Source organism: Schistocerca gregaria, chromosome 1 (assembly GCF_023897955.1).
Source record: "Schistocerca gregaria isolate iqSchGreg1 chromosome 1, iqSchGreg1.2, whole genome shotgun sequence".
In the NCBI taxonomy this organism is placed as follows: Eukaryota; Metazoa; Arthropoda; class Insecta; order Orthoptera; family Acrididae; genus Schistocerca; species Schistocerca gregaria.
In genome coordinates, this window is record NC_064920.1 from 354,013,107 (window position 1) to 354,037,142 (window position 24,036).

Here is a 24,036-nt window from a genome sequence, read left to right on the forward strand (position 1 = left end):
AAGAAATAGCGGCATTACCGGTTTTCATAGAGTTGACAGGCAGCCTTATTGTGCGACCAATCAGGATCGTATATGTGCTGCACAGTGAACACAACTGTCATGATCCTGGAACACGTCGGTGCCCACAATCTACTCTTCATGAAGAGGCAGAAGATAAGCCAACTTCAAGACGTTGAAATAAACATCACGGTAACCTGAATGAATGAGCACATTTCACAACACAACATGGAACCACGGCGGGCCTCAGCTACACACAGCGGGTTAATCGCCTCGCTGGGTCGTTAGCACTGGAGAACTTACGTCACTTAAAAAAAAGAGAGAAAATCCGCGAGACATCAGAGCACGCGACGCTAGATTACCGTCAAGTTCCTGTGCCATTCTGTCCAGTGAAGCTATAAGCGCCGCTACGAACAACAAGGAGGTATCCGATTCCAAATACTCATTTCATGCAATTCGCTTCGAAATGTTCGCTCGGAAACTGGTTGTGATGAATATGAATTTACCGACATCAACCATTCCTATCAGATTGGAAACCGACTGTACTCGACAAGGCGAAGACCCATCTCCGGTTCCTGTCCGTAAGGATATTTTTACGACCATTCTTTGTACACTCTGTCAAATGGCTGTGACTTGTACACCACTTCCTGTAGAAAATTCACCTTAATACATCAACGTACGAGGTCTGTTCAAAAAATACCGGATCATTCGTAATTTCGCGCCAGTGGATTTTTGGAGCGAAATGCAGTTGGCATCCCTGCATACGCCTGTCTTTAGTGTGTAGCTGCCGGAAGTTTCTTGTTGTATGTTTGTTTTTCATGGGTTCAAATGGGTTCAAATGGCTCTGAGCACTATGGGACTTAACAGCTATGGTCATCAGTCCCCTAGAACTTAGAACTACTTAAACCTAACTAACCTAAGGACATCACACCACACCCAGCCATCACGAGGCAGAGAAAATCCCTGACCCCGCCGGGAATTGAACCCGGGAACCCGGGCGTGGGTAGCGAGTGTTTTTCATGGTTCGGTGCTGTATTGAGTAGAACGTTTTGTTACACAGTCTGCGAATTTCGAGACGGATGAGTTCGAGGAGCAACGTGTGTGAATTAAATTTTGCGCGAAACTCAAGAAAACGTTTACACAGACACACCGAATAATGCAGGAAGCCTACGATGCTGAGCGTTTAAGCCGTACTCGGTGTTACGTATGGTTCGCACGATTTAAAAATGGGAGGACGGAAGTTGTTGATAACCGTCATTCAGGACGCCGTTCGACGTAACTAACGACGCTCATGCCAGGAACGTCAACGAAACTGCGCGTGACAATCTGACTGTCCTAGAGATTGCAGAAGGAAGTTACAATCCAGTTCGATCATATCATGAAATCCTGACACAGCATCTTGGAATGCATCGTGTTGCCACCAGGTTCATCCCATGGCTCATGAGTCAAGAAGATTGGTTGGGTGTGGGATTGAAGGGACCAGACTGCTAAGGTCATCGGTCCCTTGTTCCACGATAAAATCACACGAAATAAAAACTGTCAGTCGTTAAAAACGGAGAACTGAGAGAAGGGACGACACAATACAAGAAAGGCAGACAAAGACCAGACAAACGGAACTAAAATCGCACCGAGTGTGAAGGTGGTTGGCCGACCATGAAAATAAGGAAAAGCCAACCACCAAATGACATTAAAACCCACAGTTTAAAACCACAGGCCAAAGGCCCAAGTCAATACAGGAAATAAAAGGACAAACACTCAAATCATACGATAAAAACCCCCTGCCCGAATAAAACTCAACACGAGGTCCGCCATAGCATCGTCATCACATAAAAGGGCAGGGAGGGCATCAGAGAGCGCAAACGTCTGCCTGAGTCCTGTTAAAAGCGGGCAGTCCACCAAAATGTGGACCACCGTCAGAGCTGCCCCGCAGCGACATAGCGGTGGGTCCTCCCGGCGCAACAAATGGCCGTGCGTCAGCCACGTGTGGCCAACGCGCAGCCGGCAGAGGACGACAGAGTCCTTCCGAGAGGCCCGCATGGAGGAGCGCCACACACGGGTCGTCTCCTTCACCGCCCGAAGTTTGTTGGGCGTGGGCAGGGTGCGCCACTCGTCACCCCAGGCACCAAGCACTTTCCGGCGCAAAAGCGACAGGAGATCACACTCCATAAGGCCGAGTTCCAGAGCCGGTGAACTCACTGCCTGTTTAGCCAGCGTGTCAACCCGCTCATTTCCCGGGATGCCGACATGACCTGGGGTCCAAACAAAGACCACGGAGCGGCCGCAACGGGCAAGAGCATGGAGCGACTCGTGGATGGCCATCACCAGACGGGAACGAGGAAAGCACTGGTCAAGAGCTCGTAAACCACTCAGGGAGTCACTACAGATGACAAAGGACTCACCTGAGCGGGAGCGGATATACTCTAGGGCGCGATAGATGGCAACCAACTCGGCAGTGTATACACTGTTCCCGGGTGCCAGCGACCGTTGCTCACAATGATCCTCTAGAGTAAGAGCGTAACCAGTGCGACCAGATACCATCGAACCGTCGGTATAGGTCACGGCAGATCCGGGAAACTCGGCAAGGAGAGAAACAAAGCGGCGGCGGAGGGCCGGAGGAGGGACCGAGTCTTTCGGACCCTGTGCCAAATCCAGCCGAATGCATGGTCGGCGCACACACCAAGGGGGCAGACGGAGATTGGCCCGGAAAACAGGCGGGAGAGGAAAAAACTCAATCCCACACAGTAGAGCCCGGATGCGAACCGCGATCGTACACCCTGACCGGGGCCTCCTGTCTGGAAGATGGACGATCGAGTGCGGGAACAGGAGACGGTAGTTGGGATGCCCTGGCAAGCTACAAACGTGGGCAGCATAAGCGGCCAGAAGTCGGTCGCGCCGGATCCGCAATGGAGGAACACCAGCCTCCACAAGTAAGCTGTCAACAGGGCTTGTCCGAAATGCTCCTGTGGCGAGTCGGATCCCGCAGTGATGGATGGGATCCAGCAATTGCAACGCTGATGGCGACGCCGAACCATAAGCCACACACCCATAATCAAGGCGGGACTGGATCAGCGCTTGATACAGCCGGAGAAGGGTGGACCGATCGGCACCCCATCCGGTGTGGCTAAGGCAACGGAGAGCGTTTAAATGCCGCCAGCATGTTTGTTTAAGCTGCCTAATATGAGGCAGCCAAGTCAACCGGGCATCAAATACCAGTCCCAAGAACCGATGCGTCTCTACCACAGCAAGAGGTTCACCGTCAAGGTAAAGGCGTGGCTCAGGGTGAACCGTGCGACGCCGGCAGAAATGCACAACGCAGGTCTTAGCGGCCGAAAACTGGAAGCCGTGCGCTACAGCCCACGACTGCGCCTTGCGGATAGCGCCCTGCAGCTGGCGCTCAGCAACTGCAATGCTAGCGGAGCTGTAGTAGAGGCAGAAATCGTCTGCATACAACGAAGCTGCGACGGACGATCCCACCGCCTCAGCGAGCCCATTGATCGCAATTAAAAACAGGGAGACACTGAGGACAGACCCCTGTGGGACCCCGTTCTCCTGGACCCGGGAGGAACTATGGGACGCAGCAACTTGCACGCGGAAGGAACGAGACGACAGAAAATTCTGAATAAAAATCGGGAGCGGGCCCCTAAGACCCCACCCATGAAGTGTGGCCAGGATGTGATATCGCCAAGTCGTATCGCACGCCTTCCGCATGTCGAAGAAGACGGCAACCAGATGTTGGCGGCGTGCAAAGGCTGTACGGACGGCAGACTCTAGGGAGACCAGATTATCGACGGCAGAGCGGCCTTTGCGGAACCCACCCTGAGACGGAGCCAGAAGGCCTCGAGACTCGAGGAGCCAACTCAACCTCCGGCTCACCATACGTTCTAGCAACTTGCAAAGAACGTTGGTGAGGCTTATGGGGCGGTAGCTGTCCACCTCCAGCGGGTTCTTGCCAGGTTTCAACACGGGGAGGACGATGCTTTCTCGCCATTGAGACGGGAACACACCCTCAACCCAGATGCGGTTGAAAACATCTAGGAGGCGTCACTGGCAATTCACAGAGAGGTGTTTCAGCATCTGGCTGTGGATGCGGTCTGGCCCAGGAGCCGTATCAGGGCAAGCAGATAGGGCACTCTGGAATTCCCAGTCGCTGAAAGGAGCATTGTACGACTCCGCGTGGCGCGTGTGAAAGGAAAGCCTCCAACTTTCCAACCGCTCTTTCCGGGAGCGGAAGGCCAGTGGGTAATTCGTAGATGCGGAACACTGAGCAAAATGCGCTGCTAACCGGTCCGCAATCGTGTCGGAGTCAGTACACACCACTCCATTCAGCGAAAGCCCAGGGACAGAGACAGGCGGCCGATAGCCATGGAGTCGCCTAATCTTAGCCCAAACCTGCGATGCAGAGGTACGGACGCCAATGGTGGAAACATACCGTTCCCAGCACTCCTGCTTCCGTTGGCGAATAAGGCGTCGGGCACGGGCACGGAGCTGTTTAAAAACGATGAGGTTCTCCAAGGACGGGTGCCGCTTATGGCGTTGAAGAGCCCGCCGGCGATCTCTAATCGCCTCTGCGATCTCGGGCGCCCACCAAGGCACAGTCCTCCTCCGAGGGGACCCGGATGAACAGGGAATCGCAGATGCCGCCGCAGAAACGATGCCGGTGGTGACCGACTGAACCACCGCATCAATGGTGTCAGGGGAAGGAGGTGCGATACTGGCGAGAGAGGAGAACAAGCCCCAATCAGCCTTATTCAGAGCCCATCTGGAGGGGCGTTCAGAAGAGTGACGCTGTGGTAGTGACAGAAAGATGGGGAAATGGTCACTACCACATAAGTCGTCATGGACACTCCAGTGGATGGATGGTGAAAGTCCGGGGCTGCAGATAGAAAGGTCGATGGCCGAAAATGTGCCATGGACTACGCTGAAATGTGTCGGCTCTCCCGTGTTTAAGAGGCAGAGGTCAAGCTGCGAGAGAAGAGTCTCGACATCTCTACCCCGGCCAGTAATCGCGGCGCTACCCCACAGGGGGTTATGGGCGTTAAAGTCGCCCAGTAACACAAAAGGAGGAGGCAGTTGTGCTATCAATGCAGCCAACACATGACGCGAGACATCACCATCTGGCGGAAGATACAAACTGCAGACAGTAATAGGCTGAGGCGTCCACATCCTTACAGCGACAGCCTCTAAAGGTGTGTGAAGAGGTACACATTCGCTGTAGACAGAGTTAAGGATGTAGACGCAGACTCCACCAGATACCCTCCCATAAGCTGCCCGGTTCTTGTAATAACCCCGATACCCACGTAGGGCAGGGGTCCGCATTGCCGGAAACCAAGTTTCCTGTAGGGCAATGCAGAGGAAAGGGTGACTGCTGATGAGTTGGCGAAGCTCAGCAAGGTGGTGGAAAAAAGCGCTGCAGTTCCACTGGAGTATTGCTTTGTCCATATCCGAAAAAGGCGTGAAGGGGCCGAGGAGGCAGATCACGCCACTGGGTCACCTGCTGCCACCGATGGAGGACCAGTACAATCTGCTTCCATGGCGTAGAGGGTCCGGCGAGATCCAGGTCCTCAGCGGACGCCCGGATCTCCACCTTATCCCCGGACGCAGAGCCTGTAGGGAGCAGTGGGGTGGATGCCACCGCGTGGTCCTTGGCCTTAGAGGTCTTCTTCTTCGTCTTGTCTCTCTGGTCCTTGGGTTTCATTGGCTGGGAGGGCTCCAGCGAGTCAGTCTCCGGGACGGAGGAGGAGTGGGAAGCCCTGCGATCAGCCGCTGGTCTGCTTTTCTTCCATTGGCTGACGTCACCCTTCCCAGAGGCGGAAACCTGGGAAGGAAGGGACCCAAGGGACCCTTTCCGTGCTATTCGAGCAGGGGAAGTTTGAGGCTTCCCCAGCTTAGAAGTGGGGACTGATGTCCCCGATAGTTGGGGGGTTGCTGCTCCTGAGGCAGGTAGTGCAAGAGCAGCAGGGAGTGAAGTGCCCCCCACCATCAAGGGGGCAGGCGTAGCATTCCGGCTCTGAGAAGTGGCAGTCTGAGGGAGAGCTAATGGGGCCATAACAGTAGTAGCCGCGGCGTAAGAGGCAGGCATTCGAACAGGATGGAGGCGTTCGAACTTCTGCCTGGCCTCAGTGTATGTCAGGCGGTCCAGGGTCTTATACTCCATGATTTTGCGCTCTTTCTGGTAGATCCTGCAGTCCGGCGAGCAAGGTGAGTGGTGCTCTCCGCAGTTTACACAGATGGGAGGCGGAGCACATGGAGTATCGGGATGTGATGGGCGTCCACAATCTCGACATGTGAGGCCGGAAGTACAGCGGGAAGACATATGCCCGAACTTCCAGCACTTAAAGCACCGCATCGGGGGAGGGATATATGGCTTGACGTCACAACGATAGACCATCACCTTGACCTTCTCAGGTAAAGTATCACCCTCGAAGGCCAAGATGAAGGCACCGGTGGCAACCTGCTTATCCCTTGGACCACGATGTACGCGCCGGACGAAGTGAACACCTCGCCGCTCTAAATTGGCGCGAAGCTCGTCATCGGACTGCAATAGAAGGTCCCGATGGAATATTATGCCCTGGACCATATTAAGACTCTTATGGGGCGTGATTGTAACCGGAACATCCCCCAGCTTGTTACAATCGAGTAATCGGCGGGACTGGGCGGAGGACGCCGATTTGATCAAAACCGAGCCCGAGCGCATTTTGGACAAGCACTCCACCTCCCCGAACTTGTCCTCTAAGTGCTCGACGAAGAACTGAGGCTTCATGGATGTAAAGGATTCACCATCAGCTCTCGTACACACCAGGTAGCGGGGCGAGTATGGTTCGCTGGCATCCTTAGTCTTTCGTTCCTCCCATGGTGTAGCCAGGGAGGGGAACGATTTGGGGTCATATGTAGTTGCGTTGTATTGAGCCCTGGAACGCTTAGAGACTGCTGGCGGCTGGCCACCAGCAAGAGATGATGTACCACGCTTCATTGCGGGTCATCCGCCCTGATGCCACCTACTCCGACCAAGGGCCCTCCCCACGGGCGCCACCCAGCCTCAGCAACGACCACCTGGCAGGATGGCCATTGCCGGGAGTCCCAATGCCCCAAGGAGATAGGCATCTACTCCTTGGCATACGTGGGGAGTTAACGGCGCTGGCATCAGCAGAGCGATCCCTGTGTAGTCAGGGGGCTACAACCAACAGGGTACATGGCGGCCCCACCACAACGGACTGGCTACCGTGCTGGATTTCAGGTGATGTAGTCCAATATCGTCATTGGCGCATAAAGCGGCACAGCATAGCAGACTGCAAGAAACCGCACCCAAGAACAAATCCACGCCCAAGAGATGGTAGGTGAGCGGGACTGCTAAGCGATGACGACAAACCTGGCTAGAGATGGTAATGCTTGATGGACACATCGCTCCTTGTAAGGCGCCCTTCCCCAATCGGCTCGCTCTTCGGAAAATTTAGAAGGATGGAGGTCAAACCCGTTAGGGGACCATCTCACAAGGCCAAAACGTTTGAGACTCCTTTTAGTCGCCTCTTACGACAGGCAGGAATACCGTGGGCCTATTCTTACCCCCGAACCCACAGGGGGCAGTCAAGAAGAAAGACCCTCTCCTCGCAATCTGTGAAAAGCTTTTGAGTCGGGCAAATGAGAACGAGATCTTTATTAAGGGGAGGTTTACTATCTTTTGGCTTAAAAAATCTGTCTTTTTTTTCAAATTGGATCTTTGGATCCATAAAAGTGTTTAGAATCCACCCCTGAAACGGTTTTCCCGAATACGGAACGGAAAAAATGTTGAACAAAAAAATGCACCTGCCTGAAATCGGCCTTTTACACGCATCAGTTTTTTTTTCTTTCGGAGGACGAGTTATTGTAATGGTGCTTGGGAGGAAACACACAAAATTCAGATGACAGTTTGAACGAGTATGTTTGGAAGTTAGCCCTCAAGCATGTGCATTCAGGCGCGAAGACTGTGGAGACTGCGACTTTCCTGGCAGTGAGCAGCTTCAGCGAAGGGTATTCAGCAATTCTGAAGACCATGACAACGATGGACCCTCACCCTGGGACTCTATTCGTCGCAGTTCGCTTAGCATTCGGACGACCACCAGAATCAAGCGGCCGAAAACCTCTTGTCATCGGCCGTACGAGCCGCTCTGGAGCAGCGCAGGATGGTCCAGATCGAGCAGAACGCCCTCTATGAGGAAGAGAAAGGACTAGTTCATGAACCCGGAATAGCAGATTGAGCGTACGTTGCATGATGTTGCATTTATATGTAGTCAAAACGTCAAACGCGTATTCTAGAAATGCCTTTTTTTATCGCGCGGTATGGTTACTTCAAATCTACTGAACCAATTGGCATGATTCTTTGTTTCCGACGAAGCTAGTAAATTATGTAGGAGTTGTACCAGTTTTATTCCGACCCGTCTACTATAAATATTTTTACTTGGCCGACGAAGTCGAAAAATCGATGAAAAAACTCTACTTTTTTTCAAATGGCCGCTATTTTGTTCCCTATGGTCCAAATAGGTTAAGCGAGATACAACGCCTAAGGAATCTTATATATTACGCTAACGTCAACTCAAATTTGATTTCAGACGAGCTGGCTGACCTGTGACATACCGCGCGTTGAGGTCTACATCGAAATCGTGTTTCGTTCCGACGGCACTTCCGCCTTTGCTCTTCGACATTTCCGGTCGAAAAAATTCCAGTTTGTAGAGGAAATATCAATAAACATTTTGACCAAATTTGACGTTGATATCTATAACATATCCAGAGAAAATTTTTTCAAAGAACATGCTTTATTCTGGCCAAAGATAGTAAACATCCCCTTAAGAGAATCGTAACTGGTGACGAGACGCGAGTCTACGGTTATGCTGTTGAGACCAAGGTTCGTTCTTCACAACAAAAAAGGTCGTCAGGTCATATGACAGCCATGCTGATAGTTTTCTTTGACTTTGAAGGATTAGTGTCACAGCGACAAACTGTTTATCGATGGTACTATCGGGACATGTTGCGACGTCTGCGAGAAAATGCGAGAAGGAAACGACCCGAAATGTGGCGACGCACCCGCACATTCATCCATGTTGGTGCGTGACTATTGCACTGAAAACGAAATCACTGTGCTACATTATCCACCGTAGTCTCCAGACCTGGTCCTTGCGGACTTTTCTTATTTCCAGGGTTGAAAATCTCAATGAAAGGACGAAGATTTTAAACGATAGACGAGATAACAGAAAATTCGCAGACGGCGCTTCGCGCGATCAACAAGAGGCGTACGAAGACTGCTTCCGAAGCGGAAACGGCGTCGGGAAAGGTGTATCAACTGTGGAGCAGAGTATTTCGGAGACCATGCACAATATGTAAAAGGTAGGCGTAGAAAAGTTTTGTGGGCAAAGTTTCGGAATTTTCTGAACAGAAAACTTCATAGGCTGTGCGATCATTTGCAATCCCAAACACGATGGATCCACTCTGTCATTCTATTACGTCTCCAGATGAACACGTCTTACCGCGCTGATATTAAATAAACCACGTTTCTGCCGTACTTACGTCAGTACTGGAGAGCCACGACGCTCGGTCTCATAGCAGTCCTACACTATTTACAGCGCTCGGAGGTACTTCAAGGTGGTCACTAAATTTGGCCCTGTGAGCCTATGAAGCACTCTAACAACAATCGAGCCGTAAAAATGACCCAGGAATAGCTGTTCTACACGAGTAGCACAAAAAGATCTCAGTTCTCATCTTCGAAACTCGTTTGTATTGTTTTAGTATATAATTAAGTTGTTAAAATACCTCTTTTCTTAGTATAAGTTTTTGGTGTACGGCAACACCAAGGGAAATTTCACCACAATCAGAAATAGTCGACGTCTGGTGGGCAACGTAATTTAAACTACAAAAATAAATGTGAAAAATCGTCTGATGATAAAACAGTCGGTTGTAAACTGTTAACAAAACAATTGTTTTAATAAATAGAATTATTAACAGTGATGGGTTCATATTTTTTCACCGTTTGTAAACATTAATCGGTATGGACATATATATTTTTTGAAGGAAAAGAAATCATGACACCTACATATCATCCATGGATCTGGAGATGGCCTTAAACAAGTAAATAACAGAAACTGTACGGACAACAAGAATAAGTATAAAGGCGGACGTTATAAGACACTTCCTAGTTTACGATCTCAATTTTCCGATTAATGCTACAACGCTTTATTCTAATAAGAGGAGAGGGTGAATGTGAGGTTAAAAGTGGAGACTGATATCTTGCCAAGAATAAGAGACGGAACTAACAGCAGGTAGCATTGTTACAACATACTCACGATTACAGGCAAGTGATTAAAATCTCGACGAGTTTTTTGCCAGCAACACGAAACTAATTATGGCGATTACGTATCATGCCGCGTACGAGAAACGAGCTCCCTGGATTGCCACCACCTGTTCTCACTGAAGCAGAGAGAAATTTCGCTTTCAGTTTCTTTGTAACTGATGTTTAATCGAGCGCTTTGCATCTAGAGCACGCGAACACCGGACAGTACAGGTACCTCAACCTTTGTAAGATATGGATCGGACAGATGTGGTGATGTGGCACACACTGCGATTGAGAAATAAGGAAAAATACTCCGTTGTCCAGAGAATAATATGCATCTGACTGTAAACTGAAACATTCAAAGGAAATTGAGAGAAGAATAATAACCACACGTGCAGCAAAAATGTAGCGGCATGCTTACCAACTTTATATATTTACTAAAAAATAACAATACTAAGGATGAGAAGTCAAGAACATTGGCTAGTTGCAGAAACTGCAGAATACGGTATGACATTCCATCAGCAATGCTTGTATGACAAAGATGGGATGGAAGAAAAAAAAAATAATTAGAAGACTAATTAAGTGTAAAGAGCATAAGAACCAATCATAAAGACCGTTGAAGACACTAAAATACTGTATACTGATATGGATATGGTGTCTGTTCTTTTGGACATGTCCGAAAGAACAGACACCATATCCATATCAGTATATAGTTTTGGCGATACCGGCCGTGACCTTCATCTTCTGTGTGGATGCACACATATTACCCGAACTCTTACGGGACTTGGAAGAATGTCTTCCACTAGTAACGATTGGGTTGAGATGGGACACTACGAATGTAGTGTGTGGACATACAACGTGTGGGTCTCGCAGGAGGCGTGCGCGAGATAATCCCTGCAGTCGCACTATCATCTGTTCATCTGTGCCCTCGGTGGCTGAGCTGGATAGAGCGTATGCCATGTAAGCAGGGGATCCTGGGTTCGAGTCCTGGTCGGGGCACACATTTTCACCTGTCCTCGTTGATCTATACCAACGCCCGTGCGCAGCTGACGGTATTAATATAATTCTAATTTCACTAAAATACTGTGTGGGCAATATAGTGGTAAAGCAAACAAATTGCGGTAATGAAGAACAGAGACAAGATAAACAACAGTAAAGTGAAGAACAAAACGTAATAAGGTACAAAATTAGTGGAAGACGCTACATCTACATCCATACTTTGCAAACCACCGCGAAGTGCGTGGCAGAGGGTAGGTCTCATTGTACCAATTACTAGTGTTTCTCCCCGTTCCATTCATATATGGAGTACGTGAAGAATAATTTGAGTGCCTCCGTGCGTACCGTAATTAATCTAATCTTGTTCTCACGATGCCAATGTGAGTGATTATTAGGGAGTTGTAGTAAATTCCTAGAGTCTTCATTTAAAGCCGATATTCGAAACTTTCTTAGTAAACTTTCTCACAATAGTTTACGTCTGTATTAGAATCCGCCACTTCAGCTTCTTCAGCATCAGTGGCGCACTCTCCCACGGGCCGAACAAACCTGTAACCATTCGTGCTGCCCTTCTCTGTACACGTTCAGTATCCCCTGTTAGTCCTGTTTCGTAAAATAACTCAAATTCGAACTAAACATTGAGTTTCCAAGCAGTTTCCGTAAATGGCTCTGAGCACTATGGGACTTAACTTCCGAGGTCATCAGTCCCGTAGAACTTAGACATACTTAAACCTAACTAACCTAAGGACATCACACACATCCATGTCCCAGGTAGGATTCGAACCTGCGACCGCAGCGGTCGCGCGGTTCCAGACTGTAGCGCCTAGAACCGACCGGCCACTCCGGCCGGCTTTTCGTAAATCCGTGAATCGTTAGCCCATCGCTGGCGCCCGACAGCGTTCCAGGTGTGTTCCATCTGTTACAGATCAAGCGAATTTGGTGTGCAAATCATCATCGTGAGTTCACCATCATAATCCTCGAACCACTGTAGAGTGATTCTGGTCTTCGAACACGGGCAGTTATCCCGCGGAATGCTGCCGTCGCCATCGGGGAAGACATCAAGCATGATGATATGCAGGTGGTTCACAATAATGTACAGGCGGTCCACAGTTGTCATGGTACCTTCAATGACTGCCACTAGCCCTACGGAAACGCAGATGAATGTCCCCATAGCATACTACTTCCTGAATGTCCCCATAGCATACTACTTCCCCAACAGCCCACGTCCTTGGCACCGTGCATATTTCGTGCAGCCGTCCGCCTTGACGACGGCGTATCCAGACACGACCATCGAGCTGGCGTAGCCAAGACTTGTGCCTGTACGAGCATTTTACCCTGTCGTCAGGTTTGCCACAAATGGCTGCTTACCAATCGGAGAGTCCTTAACCTCCAGGTTCGGTAATGAAGCGGAGACGTACAGTACCTTGTGACCTATTCATGGCTTCACCACCCTTCAACCATTTCCCATAGTTGCTCACCACAATAGCACGCGAACGGCCGACCATCTTCACCGCTTCCGAGTTGTTCGTTGCCACGCGCCAGACCATAACAATCTGCCCTTTGTCAAGAGTCTCTTATATCAGTGGATTTCCCCAGCTGCGTCCCGTATCATCGACAGAGTGATTCGCCTTTCGTCTTCGTCCTACTTATGCAGGGTGGCGAGAAATAGTCTGAATAAATTGTAAGATTTTTGCAGAAGGATTGAGCTGAGAAATAGTTGTTACGAAAAAAATTCGATACGCTGCGTCGTGTCAGAGTTACTTAGTATTGATGTTAGCCCATCAGAAGTTCGCGCGCATAAATTCAAGCACTGCCAACAGTGGTGTTCCTGGTTTGATTTGCTCAAACCGTACAAAAATAGCTCTTGTTCATCTAGCTTAAATTTATCACTTCCAAAACAGTCCGGCCCCGGTAGCTGAATGTTCACCGGTACGGTAGCTCAGAGTGTTCGGTCAGAGGGCTGGGTGACCTCTGAAATAAAATAAAAAACTGAAAGGATCAACAACGAACTTGAACGGATGTCATGTGACGTCCGCAACGACCAAACAGAACGATCAACAACGAACAAAATGCAAAAAGAGAGAGTGGTTAGCGCGACAGAATGTCAATCCTAAGGACCCGGGTTCGATTCCCGGGTAGGTCAGACATTTTCTCCTCTCAGGGACTGGGTGTTGTGTTGTCTTAATCATCATCATTCCATCCCCATCGACGTGCAAGTCGCCGAAGAGGCGTCAAGTCGAAAGACTTGCACCCGCGAACGGTCTACCCGACGGGAGGCCCTAGTCACACGACATTTACTTCCAAAACAGACACATTTTAAGTCATAGTGAGCATTTCAACACGTGGTAACTCAGGGATCTACAGATGTCCGTGCATTAACGCATTTTAACGCCTGCAGGTGCCTGAATTTGCACGCGCAACGACCTGATTGGCTAACTTCAATGCTAAATAACTCGGAAATGACTCAGCGTATCGATTTTTTTCTTAACAGTTATTTCTCAGCTCAAATCTCCTGCAAGATCTTGCAAGCATTTAAGATTGCTTTTGGCCAGCCTGTATACTTCGCTTTCCGTGCAACTCCATTCAGTTTTGGCGTGGGCACTGGTTGTAATGATTTGGTTCCACAGTGTATGTATATAATTTTTCCTATGTAGCACCTTTTTTATTTAAAGTAAGCACTTAACTTCCTTATCAATGATTAGGTAATTCTACCACCTTCGGCAGTGTCGAGTTAAAGAGCGAAATAAGCCATTCACTAATAACTAAATGACGTGTTTTTTTTATTTGAGCTTAAAAATCCTGGTCATGAAAATGACTGCTTTCAAGAAATTTATAGCGAATATGGAGCAACGCACTATATACAATTAACAACAATATCAGTATCGTAGACCCAGTGAGATAGCACTGGGGAAAAGCAGACCCACATTCGTGGAGATGTTGTTGTTGTTGTGGTCTTCAGTCCTGAGACTGGTTTGATGCAGCTCTCCATGCTACTCTATCCTGTGCAAGCTTCTTCATCTCCCAGTACCTACTGCAACCTACATCCTTCTGAATCTGCTTAGTGTACTCATCTCTCGGTCTCCCTCTACGATTTTTACCCTCCACACTGCCCTCCAATGCTAAATTTGTGATCCCCTGATGCCTCAAAACATGTCCTACCAACCGATCCCTTCTTCTAGTCAAGTTGTGCCACAAACTTCTCTTCTCCCCAATCCTGTTCAATACCTCCTCATTAGTTACGTGATCTATCCACCTTATCTTCAGTATTCTTCTGTAGCACCACATTTCGAAAGCTTCTATTCTCTTCTTGTCCAAACTCGTTATCGTCCATGTTTCACTTCCATACATGGCTACACTCCAAACAAATATTTTCAGAAATGACTTCCTGACACTTAAATCTATATTCGATGTTAACAAATTTCTCTCCTTCAGAAACGCTTTCCTTGCCATTGCCAGTCTACATTTTATATTCTCTCCACTTCGACCATCATCAGTTATTTTACTTCCTAAATAGCGAAACTCCTTTACTACTTTAAGTGTCTCATTTCCTAATCTAATTCCCTCAGCATCACCCCATTTAATTGGACTACATTCCATTATCCTCGTTTTGCTTTTGTTGATGTTCATCTTATATCCTCCTTTCAAGACACTGTCCATTCCATTCAACTTCTCTTCCAAGTCCTTTGCCGTCTCTGACAGAATTACAATGTCATCGGCGAACCTCAAAGTTTTTACTTCGTCTCCATGAATTTTAATACCTACTCCAAATTTTTCTTTTGTTTCCTTTACTGCTTGCTCAATATACAGTTTGAATAACATCGGGGAGAGGCTACAATCCTGTCTCACTCCTTTCCCAACCACTGCTTCCCTTTCATGCTCCTCGACTCTTATGACTGCCATCTGGTTTCTGTACAAATTGTAAATAGCCTTTCGCTCCCTGTATTTTACCCCTGCCACCTTTAGAATTTGAAAAAGAGTATTCCAGTCAACACTGTCAAAAGCTTTCTCTAAGTCTACAAATGCTAGAAACGTAGGTTTGCCTTTTCTTAATCTTTCTTCTAAGATAAGTCGTAAGGTCAGTATTGCCTCACGTGTTCCAACATTTCGACGGAATCCAAACTGATCCTCCCCGAGGTCCGCATCTACCAGTTTTTCCATTCGTCTGTAAAGAATTCGCGTTAGTATTTTGCAGCTGTGACTTATTAAACTGATAGTTCGGTAATTTTCACATCTGTCAGCACCTGCTTTCTTTGGGATTGGAATTATTATATTCTTCTTGAAGTCTGAGGGTATTTCGCCTGTCTCATACATCTTGCTCACCAGATGGTAGAGTTTTGTCATGACTGGCTCTCCCAAGGCCGTCAGTAGTTCTAATGGAATGTTGTCTACTCCGGGGGCCTTGTTTCGACTCAGGTCTTTCAGTGCTCTGTCAAACTCTTCACGCAGTATCGTATCACGCATTTCGTCTTCATCTACATCCTCTTCCATTTCCATAATATTGTCCTCAAGTACATCGCCCTTGTATAAGCCTTCTATATACTCCTTCCACCTTTCTGCCTTCCCTTCTTTGCTTAGAACTGGGTTGCCATCTGAGCTCTTGATATTCATACACGTGGTTCTCTTCTCTCCAAAGGTCTCTTTAATTTTCCTGTAGGCAGTATCTATCTTACCCCTAGTGAGATAAGCCTCTACATCCTTACATTTGTCCTGTAGCCATCCCTGCTTAGCCATTTTGCACTTCCTGTCGATCTCATTTTTGAGACGTCTGTATTCCTTTTGGCCTGCTTCATTTACTGCATTTTTATATTTTCTCCTTTCATCAATTAAATTCAATATTTCTTCTGTTACCCAAGGATTTCTAGCAGCCCTCGTCTTTTTACCTACTTTATCCTCTGCTGCCTTCACTACTTCATCCCTCAGAGCTACCCATTCTTCTTCTAATGTATTTCTTTCCCCTATTCCTGTCAATTGTTCCCTTATGCTCTCCCTGAAACTCTGTACAACCTCTGGTTCTTTCAGTTTATCCAGGTCCCATCTCCTTAATTTCCCACATTTTTGCAGTTTCTTCAGTTTTAATCTACAGGTCATAACCAATAGATTGTGGTCAGAGTCCACATCTGCCCCTGGAAATGTCTTACAACTTAAAACCTGGTTCCTAAATCTCTGTCTTACCATTATATAATCTATCTGATACCTTTTAGTATCTCCAGGGTTCTTCCATGTATACAACCTTCTTTCATGATTCTTAAACCAAGTGTTACCTATGACTAAGTTGTGCTCTGTACAAAATTCTACTAGGCGGCTTCCTCTTTCATTTCTTAGCCCCAATCCATATTCACCTACTATGTTTCCTTCTCTCCCTTTTCCTACACTCGAATTCCAGTCACCCATTACTATTAAATTTTCGTCTCCCTTCACTAACTGAATTATTTTCTTTTATTTCATCGTACATTTCTTCAATTTCTTCGTCATCTGCAGAGCTAGTTGGCATATAAACTTGTACTACTGTAGTAGGTGTGGGCTTCGTATCTATCTTGGCCACAATAATGCGTTCACTATGCTGTTTGTAGTAGCTTACCCGCATTCCTATTTTCCTTTTCATTATTAAACCTACTCCTGCATTACCCCTATTTGATTTTGTGTTTATAACCCTGTAATCACCTGACCAGAAGTCTTGTTCCTCCTGCCACCGAACTTCACTAATTCCCACTATATCTAACTTTAACCTATCCATTTCCCTTTTTAAATTTTCTAACCTACCTGCCCGATTAAGGGATCTGACATTCCACGCTCCGATCCGTAGAACGGCAGTTTTCTTTCTCCTGATAACGACATCCTCCTGAGTAATCCCCGCCCGGAGATCCGAATGGGGGAGATGGAGATTCGTGGAGATGGTGGGTCAAATTTCTGTCTGAGCATCCAGGCTTTGGTTATCCACGGTTTCTCCAAAGCGCTCAAGGCAAACTTTGGGATATTTCCTTTGAAAAGCTCACAGAGGATTTCCTTCTCTACGGTTTCTCAATGCGATCTTGTGCTCCATCTCTAATGACGTCACCATCAATGAGACGTTACACCTTACTCTACTTCCCTTCAATGTCATCGAGAAAACGGTACGCCAGATATTGAATAAAATACTCGGACGCAAGATACAAGACGGTGTCTGATGCGCAACCTGAAAAGGGTTGTATTCCGGTAGTTGTGTTGCACGGGAAACAAGTATGAACATTTACAGGCACTTTTGCACGAATGAGTGCCTCGTTGTTGTTGTTATTGTTGTTGTTGTTATTGTTGTGGTCTTCAGTCCTGAGACTGGTTTGATGCAGGTCTCCATGCTACTCTATCCTGTGCAAGCTTCTTCATCTCCCACACCTACTGCAACCTACATACTTCTGAATCTGCTTAGTTTATTCATCTCTTGGTCTCCCTCTACGATTTTTACCCCCCACGCTGTCCCTCCAATGTTAAATGTGATGCCTCAGAACATGTCCTATCCACCGGTCCCTTCTTCTAGTCAAGTTGTGCCACAAACTCCTCTTCTACCCAATTCTATTCAATACCTCCTCATTAGTTATGTTATCTACCCATCTAATCTTCAGCATTCTTCTGTAGCACCACATTTCAAAAGCTTCTATTCTCTTCTTGTCCAAACTATTTATCGTCCATGTTTCATGCTACAGCCCATACAAATACTTTCAGACACGGCTTCCTGACACTTAAATCTATACTCGATGTTAACAAATTTCTCTTCTTCAGAAACGCTTTCCTTGCCATTGCCAGTCTACATTTTATATACTCTCTACTTCGACCATCATCAGTTATTTTGCTCCTCAAATATCAAAACTCCTTTACTACTTTAAGTGTCTCATTTCCTAATCTAATTCCCGCAGCATCACCCGACGTAATTCGACTACATTCCGTTATCCTCGTTTTGCTTTTGTTGATGTTCATCTTATATCCTCCTTTCAAGACACTGTCGATTCCGTGCCTCACAAGAAGTAAAGAAGACGCTCTAAAGAGTATCCGAAAAACATAACAACGATAGCCGTTGACCTCCGGGCAACTGCAGCTACGTAAAGACAGAAGATCAATGCTCACAAGTTCTCATCCAAAAAAGTGACAGAAAAGTGTTGTAAACTCTTAATGGTGTGCAGAAAAGAATGACGGTAGATCTATAGTGAAAAGATGAAATTTTGGAAAGATACGAATAACAACAAAACCAAGTTCACTAACGTTTCTGACAGTTCAAGTGTAACACTAGTGATAACAAACATATCCATATATTTACCTGGATGCTTGTGTGTGTGTGTGTGTGTTTCCCACATCTCCTCCTAAAACACTAGATAAATGTTAACCAGATTTGATACACATACTTTTTATTATATGAGAAGAAGTTTTGTGGGGGTAAGGACCATTTAACTCCTCAAGGATGGAGAGGGGTTAGTAGAGCTGGTAATGGCTGACATCTAGGCTGTGTGGGTAGAATTGGAAATTGCTCCAGATGATATACGAGCAGAAATGCATGAGAGAGCAGCGAGAGGGGGCGAGGGGGGGGGGGAGGGGGCGGTGGAGAAGGAGATGGATAATGAGAGGGGCAGGATGAAACTGACAGAGAAAGGTGAGAGTATGAGACGGACAGACAGAGGGTGGGGAGGGGGAAATGCACAGACAGAGGTGAATGCTGAGATGAACAGTGGGAGGGGGAAGCGCAGGAACCAGCTGGAAGACGGAAGGAGTGGTGAGAATGTGGAAAAGGAAGAGAGGAAGGAGACGATGGGTTGATAGATGGGGGGGAGAGGAGGAGTCATGAGCAATGTATGTGCCATACGTGCACGTGGACCAAGCTGTGGGTAAAAGCTTGTGATAATGTATATGACAGTTGCTCACTACTATCCTGCTTGTTATTTTAATCAGACTATCACTAATGTGGCGCTTTCAGAGGAGAGAAGATGTCCAAAGGCAAAAATAGTCCGATAAATTAAATAATAAAGACCGGACCAATGAAGTGTGTGGTGCTGAGAGACAATTCAACTACATAATTTTTGCTTGGAGTGGAATCAGTGTAGACCTTTGTACGCCAGCGAAACCTACACAAAAAATTGGCAGCTAATTAAGCATCTGAAATGTGTCGCTTTGCCTGGCCGCAGCAGAGATCACAGATCAGTGAATCAGACGCTTACGTAAGTAGAACGGCCAGAGGCGTCGCCTGAATGGGAGACTGCAGCCTTGTCGCGCTCTATTCAAGACTCAGCAGCGTCTTGCGTCACAACACGGCATCCGCTGCCAACACGGCGGTATGCAAGCGGTTAGCATTTTACCAATAAATTTTTCCAGTTGTTCATTAGACATGCTAGCGGATGAGTGTAGAGCTATCATAATTAAAACGGCGCTACATACACGATTAAATTGTGCATACAATACAAAGGTAGCCATTTGTAACGTCGAATGCCCGGTAATGCATATCACGTTTCAGCTCTCTAAACTAAATACATTCCGGTACAGAATAACTGAATTCACAATATCTTTTGGGTGAAAAATAAGGTATGTTTCTAGGGCAAAGGCAAAAAGCTCATAACTATTTGGAACAACCACTGTTTTGAGACTAGTAGACTATACGCATTCAACAAAAATTGTGTGATTTGTACTCACAGCTCGAGAGGATGCCAGCTGGGTCCAAATATTTGAAAACTGGCAGTAAGAGTAAAGCTATGTTATGCTACGCACTTCTCTAAAACTGAAGGTTTAAAAGGCGTTGGCTACACCACTGAATCACAACACGAATCAGTATCTTCAAAAAAAATGTAGGAATGTGAATACACGAATACAGATTAGCCATAAAAATTGTAGGGAACTCCGGTGTAGCGAGTGATCTATAGCAAAGGTTGGCAACCTTTCTGTATCTACACCTACAGCTATACTGCGTAATTCATCTTTACGTGTACCACCGTCACTTCTGCCCTTTTTCTGTTCCTATCCCGGACAGTTCCCTTGAAGGACAATTGTTGGCACGCCTCCGTGTGAGCATAGTCTTCTCGTGGGATATACACTATGTGATCAAAAGTATCCGGACACCTAACTGAAAATGACTTACAAGTTCCAGGTGCCCTCCATCGGTAGTGCTGGAATTCAGTATTTAGCTTTGATGACAGCTTCCACTCTCGCAAGCATACGTTCAATCAGGTGCCGGAAGGTTCCTTGGGGAATGGTGGCCCATTCTTCACGGAGTGCTGCACTGAGGAGAAGTATGGATGTCGGTCGGTGAGGTCTGGCACGAAGTCGGCGTTACCAAACTTCCCAAAGGTGTTCTATGGGATTCAGGTCAGGAGTCTGTGCAGCCAAGTCCATTACAGGGATGTCATTTTCTGTAACCACTCCATCACAGGCCGTGCAATATGAACAGGTGCTCGATCGTGTTGAAAGATGCAATGGGCATCTCCGAATTGCTCGTCAACAGTGGGAAGCAAGAAGGTGCTTAAAACATCAGTGTAGGCCTGTGCTGTCATAGTGCCACGCAAAACAACAAAGGGTGGAAGCCCCCTCCATGAACAACACAACCACACCATAACCCCACCGCCTCCGAATTTTACTGTTAGCACTACACACGCTGGCGGATGACGTTCACCGCGCATTCGCCATACCAACACCCCGCAACCGTTAGACACACTGTGTAAGGTGATTCGTCACTTCAGTGTAAATAACTCATCGCTAGTGCAAGACGACACATAACCTCCTTGCCACAGAAGGAATAAGATAACTTTTTTAACGTCCCATCGACAACGAGGTAATCAGAGACGGAGCACAAGCTCGGAGTACGAAAAGATGGGGAGCGAAATAGGTCTTGCCCTTTCAAAGAAACCATGCCGTCATTTGCCTTAAGCGAATTAGGGAAATCACCAAAAACACAAGTCTGAATAGCCAGACGGGGATCTGAATCGTCGTCCTTCAGTGTCCTCGCCACAGCGCTGTGTGACAAACAGGCAACACACGTGTACAAAAACTTTGTAAATCGCAAACAAAGTCAGCAATGTAAAAATATGGTCCTCTACCAGGAGATGACAGCACGAACATGGAAACGTGAAGTACCGTATTAAAATTAAAGTAAGTTATTGAAACCGTCTACCAATAATTCTTTGTGGGTAGGGAATCGGTCTCGGTACTGATATTTGAATCACGTTTGATTTAGCCACATGATGTACTGTCGTTCGATTATCTGTTCTCTCATGGAACGCCCGACGTGCCGGGAACGAGAAGATAAATCTCATTTCTGACATGAGCAAACCCCATGTCATAGGGTCTTCAGACAGAAAGTTACAAAATGGTTCAAATGGCTCTGAGCACTATGGGACTTAACAGCTACGGTCATCAGTCCCCTAGAACATATAACTACTTAAACCTAACTAACCTAAGGACAACACACAACACCCAGCCATCACGAGGCAGAGAAAATCCCTGACCCCGCCGGGAATAGAACCCATGAACCCGGGCGCGGGAAGCGAGAACAATACCGCACTACCACGAGATGCAGACTCAGAAAGTTACACATATCGTTCCACAGTAAGACCCTGTACCATAAGAGTGACGTATTGTCAGAAGAGATGATATGTTCCGCGTTTCCTGTACAAACACTTCTGCTGCCCTATGGGTAAACTGTGTAGCACATTGGAGATTGAAATAGTGCAGCAATGGAAAAGTACTCTGACGCTGAAGGGCGCGGGGTACTACGATACCTGTGGGCAAGACGTGTAAACTACACATATATTCACCGTGGAATGCTGGAGGTGTGTGGACTAGATTCAATGCCGCATGTAGCCGTAGTGAAATGGTGACAACAATTTGACCAAGGCCGCACATACGAGGGTGTTGCTGATCGAGGAGGAGACATCTTACACCTTGTAATTTCTTGTCGGCAAGCTAAAAGAATATCAGGGACTGAAGAGATTATCCAACGATGAGGACGTTCATACAGCGGTTTTCTAATGGCTTCGTGACCAAGGAGTGGATTTATATCGTCCAGGAACTGGACGATTGGCAGAACGTTTAGAATGTTGTGTGCGGAGATTTGGTAATTGCTGAAAAATAGTGTCATGTATCCACGTGACTTTCAAGTGTAACGCAATGAGCCATGCACGGCTCGTGTTCATGCCATTTATTGTTTGTCATCTTGTATTATGGTACTGCCGCCTCGTCCTCTTATTCCATTTACTGGCGTTACTAACTTCTTGCCTTACTTGTCCGTGAGCGGCAGTAGCAGCGCGTATCGATAAGTGCACTGTCGTGCCATCTCTGGAGCGACCGACAGTATTTCCGGGTCGTTGCGTGGCTGGGAGTCCGTTCGAGATGGACCAACAGTGCAGTCGGGACGCAGAAGCAGTGAAGCCAGGGACGGAGCGCCGGTGAGGCGCCGACAGCCAGTGCTCGCCGACCGCTGGCGACAGTCATGAACTGTCCGACGGAGGGAGATTGGGGCGGGACGACCGACGGTTGGTCGTTCAGTTGGTCGTCTCATCGGCGTACCTATATTTGGGCCTTTCACCGTTTCCGGGCCTGGGCAGTTGGTCGGTTGGCATGGAGCCGCTTAGTTTGTCTGGGCCCCCTGGCGGCCTCTATGCGGTGTCGCAGTGAGTGACGTTGTTCCCATTGCTACGAGGCTCGTGGCTCACCGATCCTGGATGTGAAAGTTGAATTTTGACTAAATCTACCAGCAAGTCACGACCGTCCACATTGTGTCGTTTGGATTTCGTTGCCAGCTGTTGGGATATCCCCGCGACCAACAGCATGTGTTTTCATGTTGGCAAATTTTAGCCATACTTTGGTGGAGACGCAGCTGTGAGTACCGGACGTGAGTCGTGCTTCGGAGCTCAGTTGGTAGAGCACTTGCCCGCGAAAGGCAAAGGTCCCGAGTTCGAGTCTCGGTCGGGCACACAGTTTTAATCTGCCAGGAAGTTTCATATCAGCGCACACTCCGCTGCAGAGTGAAAATCTCATTCTGGAAACATCCCCCAGGCTGTGGCTAACCATGGCTCCGCAATATCCTTTCTTTCAGGAGTGCTAGTTCTGCAAGTTTCGCAGAAGAGCTTCTGTAAAGTTTGGAAGGTAGGAGACGGATACTGGCAGAAGTAAAGCTGTGAGTACCGGACGTGAGTCGTGCTTCGGTAGCTCAGTTGGTAGAGCACTTGCCCGCGAAAGGCAAAGGTCCCGAGTTCGAGTCTCGGTCGGGCACACAGTTTTAATCTGCCAGGAAGTTTCATACTTTGGTGGAGTTTAACTGTACTTGGTTATTTGAATTGAAGTGGACCAGCGGAATATTCTGCCTTGTGGTCGTTAACGTTCCAGTTACCTGCCCTGGCCATTGACGTAAATTCAGGCAGTGTATTTTCCTCATTGTGTTGTCGCTGTCCAGCATGGTATATAGTTTGATTGCTCAATGTATGGTTGGTTGTGGGCGCCAATACCTTCTATGTTGTTCCATCGAACTTCCTGTTGTTTCCTGGTCGGGTGAAGCAGAGGTTAGCTTGTTGGTGGGTCCACTGACTGTCTGTCGGTTGGGTTGTCGTCGAATAGACAGTGGTTGGGCCGACTGCCTGTCCCTCCTAAGCGAGCGTTAGTGTTAGAATTCCTGGCCGACCCTCGGAACTTCTGAGTGCCCTTGGATGTACTGCCTTTTCTTGTTTCTTCTTGTTGTTTGTACTTGTATGGCTTCTAGCCGATTTTTAGATTAAGGTTGTTTTACGCTTAAGGCGTCAGATTCTTTGGGC

General features: G+C 47.5%; 1 protein-coding gene across 1 annotated transcript in view; it reads left to right on the plus strand.

Moving 5' to 3' along the window:
• LOC126345529 (protein scarlet-like) overlaps nt 1–24,036 on the plus strand; it is a 315,909-nt gene that overhangs the window by 32,888 nt on the left and 258,985 nt on the right. The window lies entirely within an intron of this gene.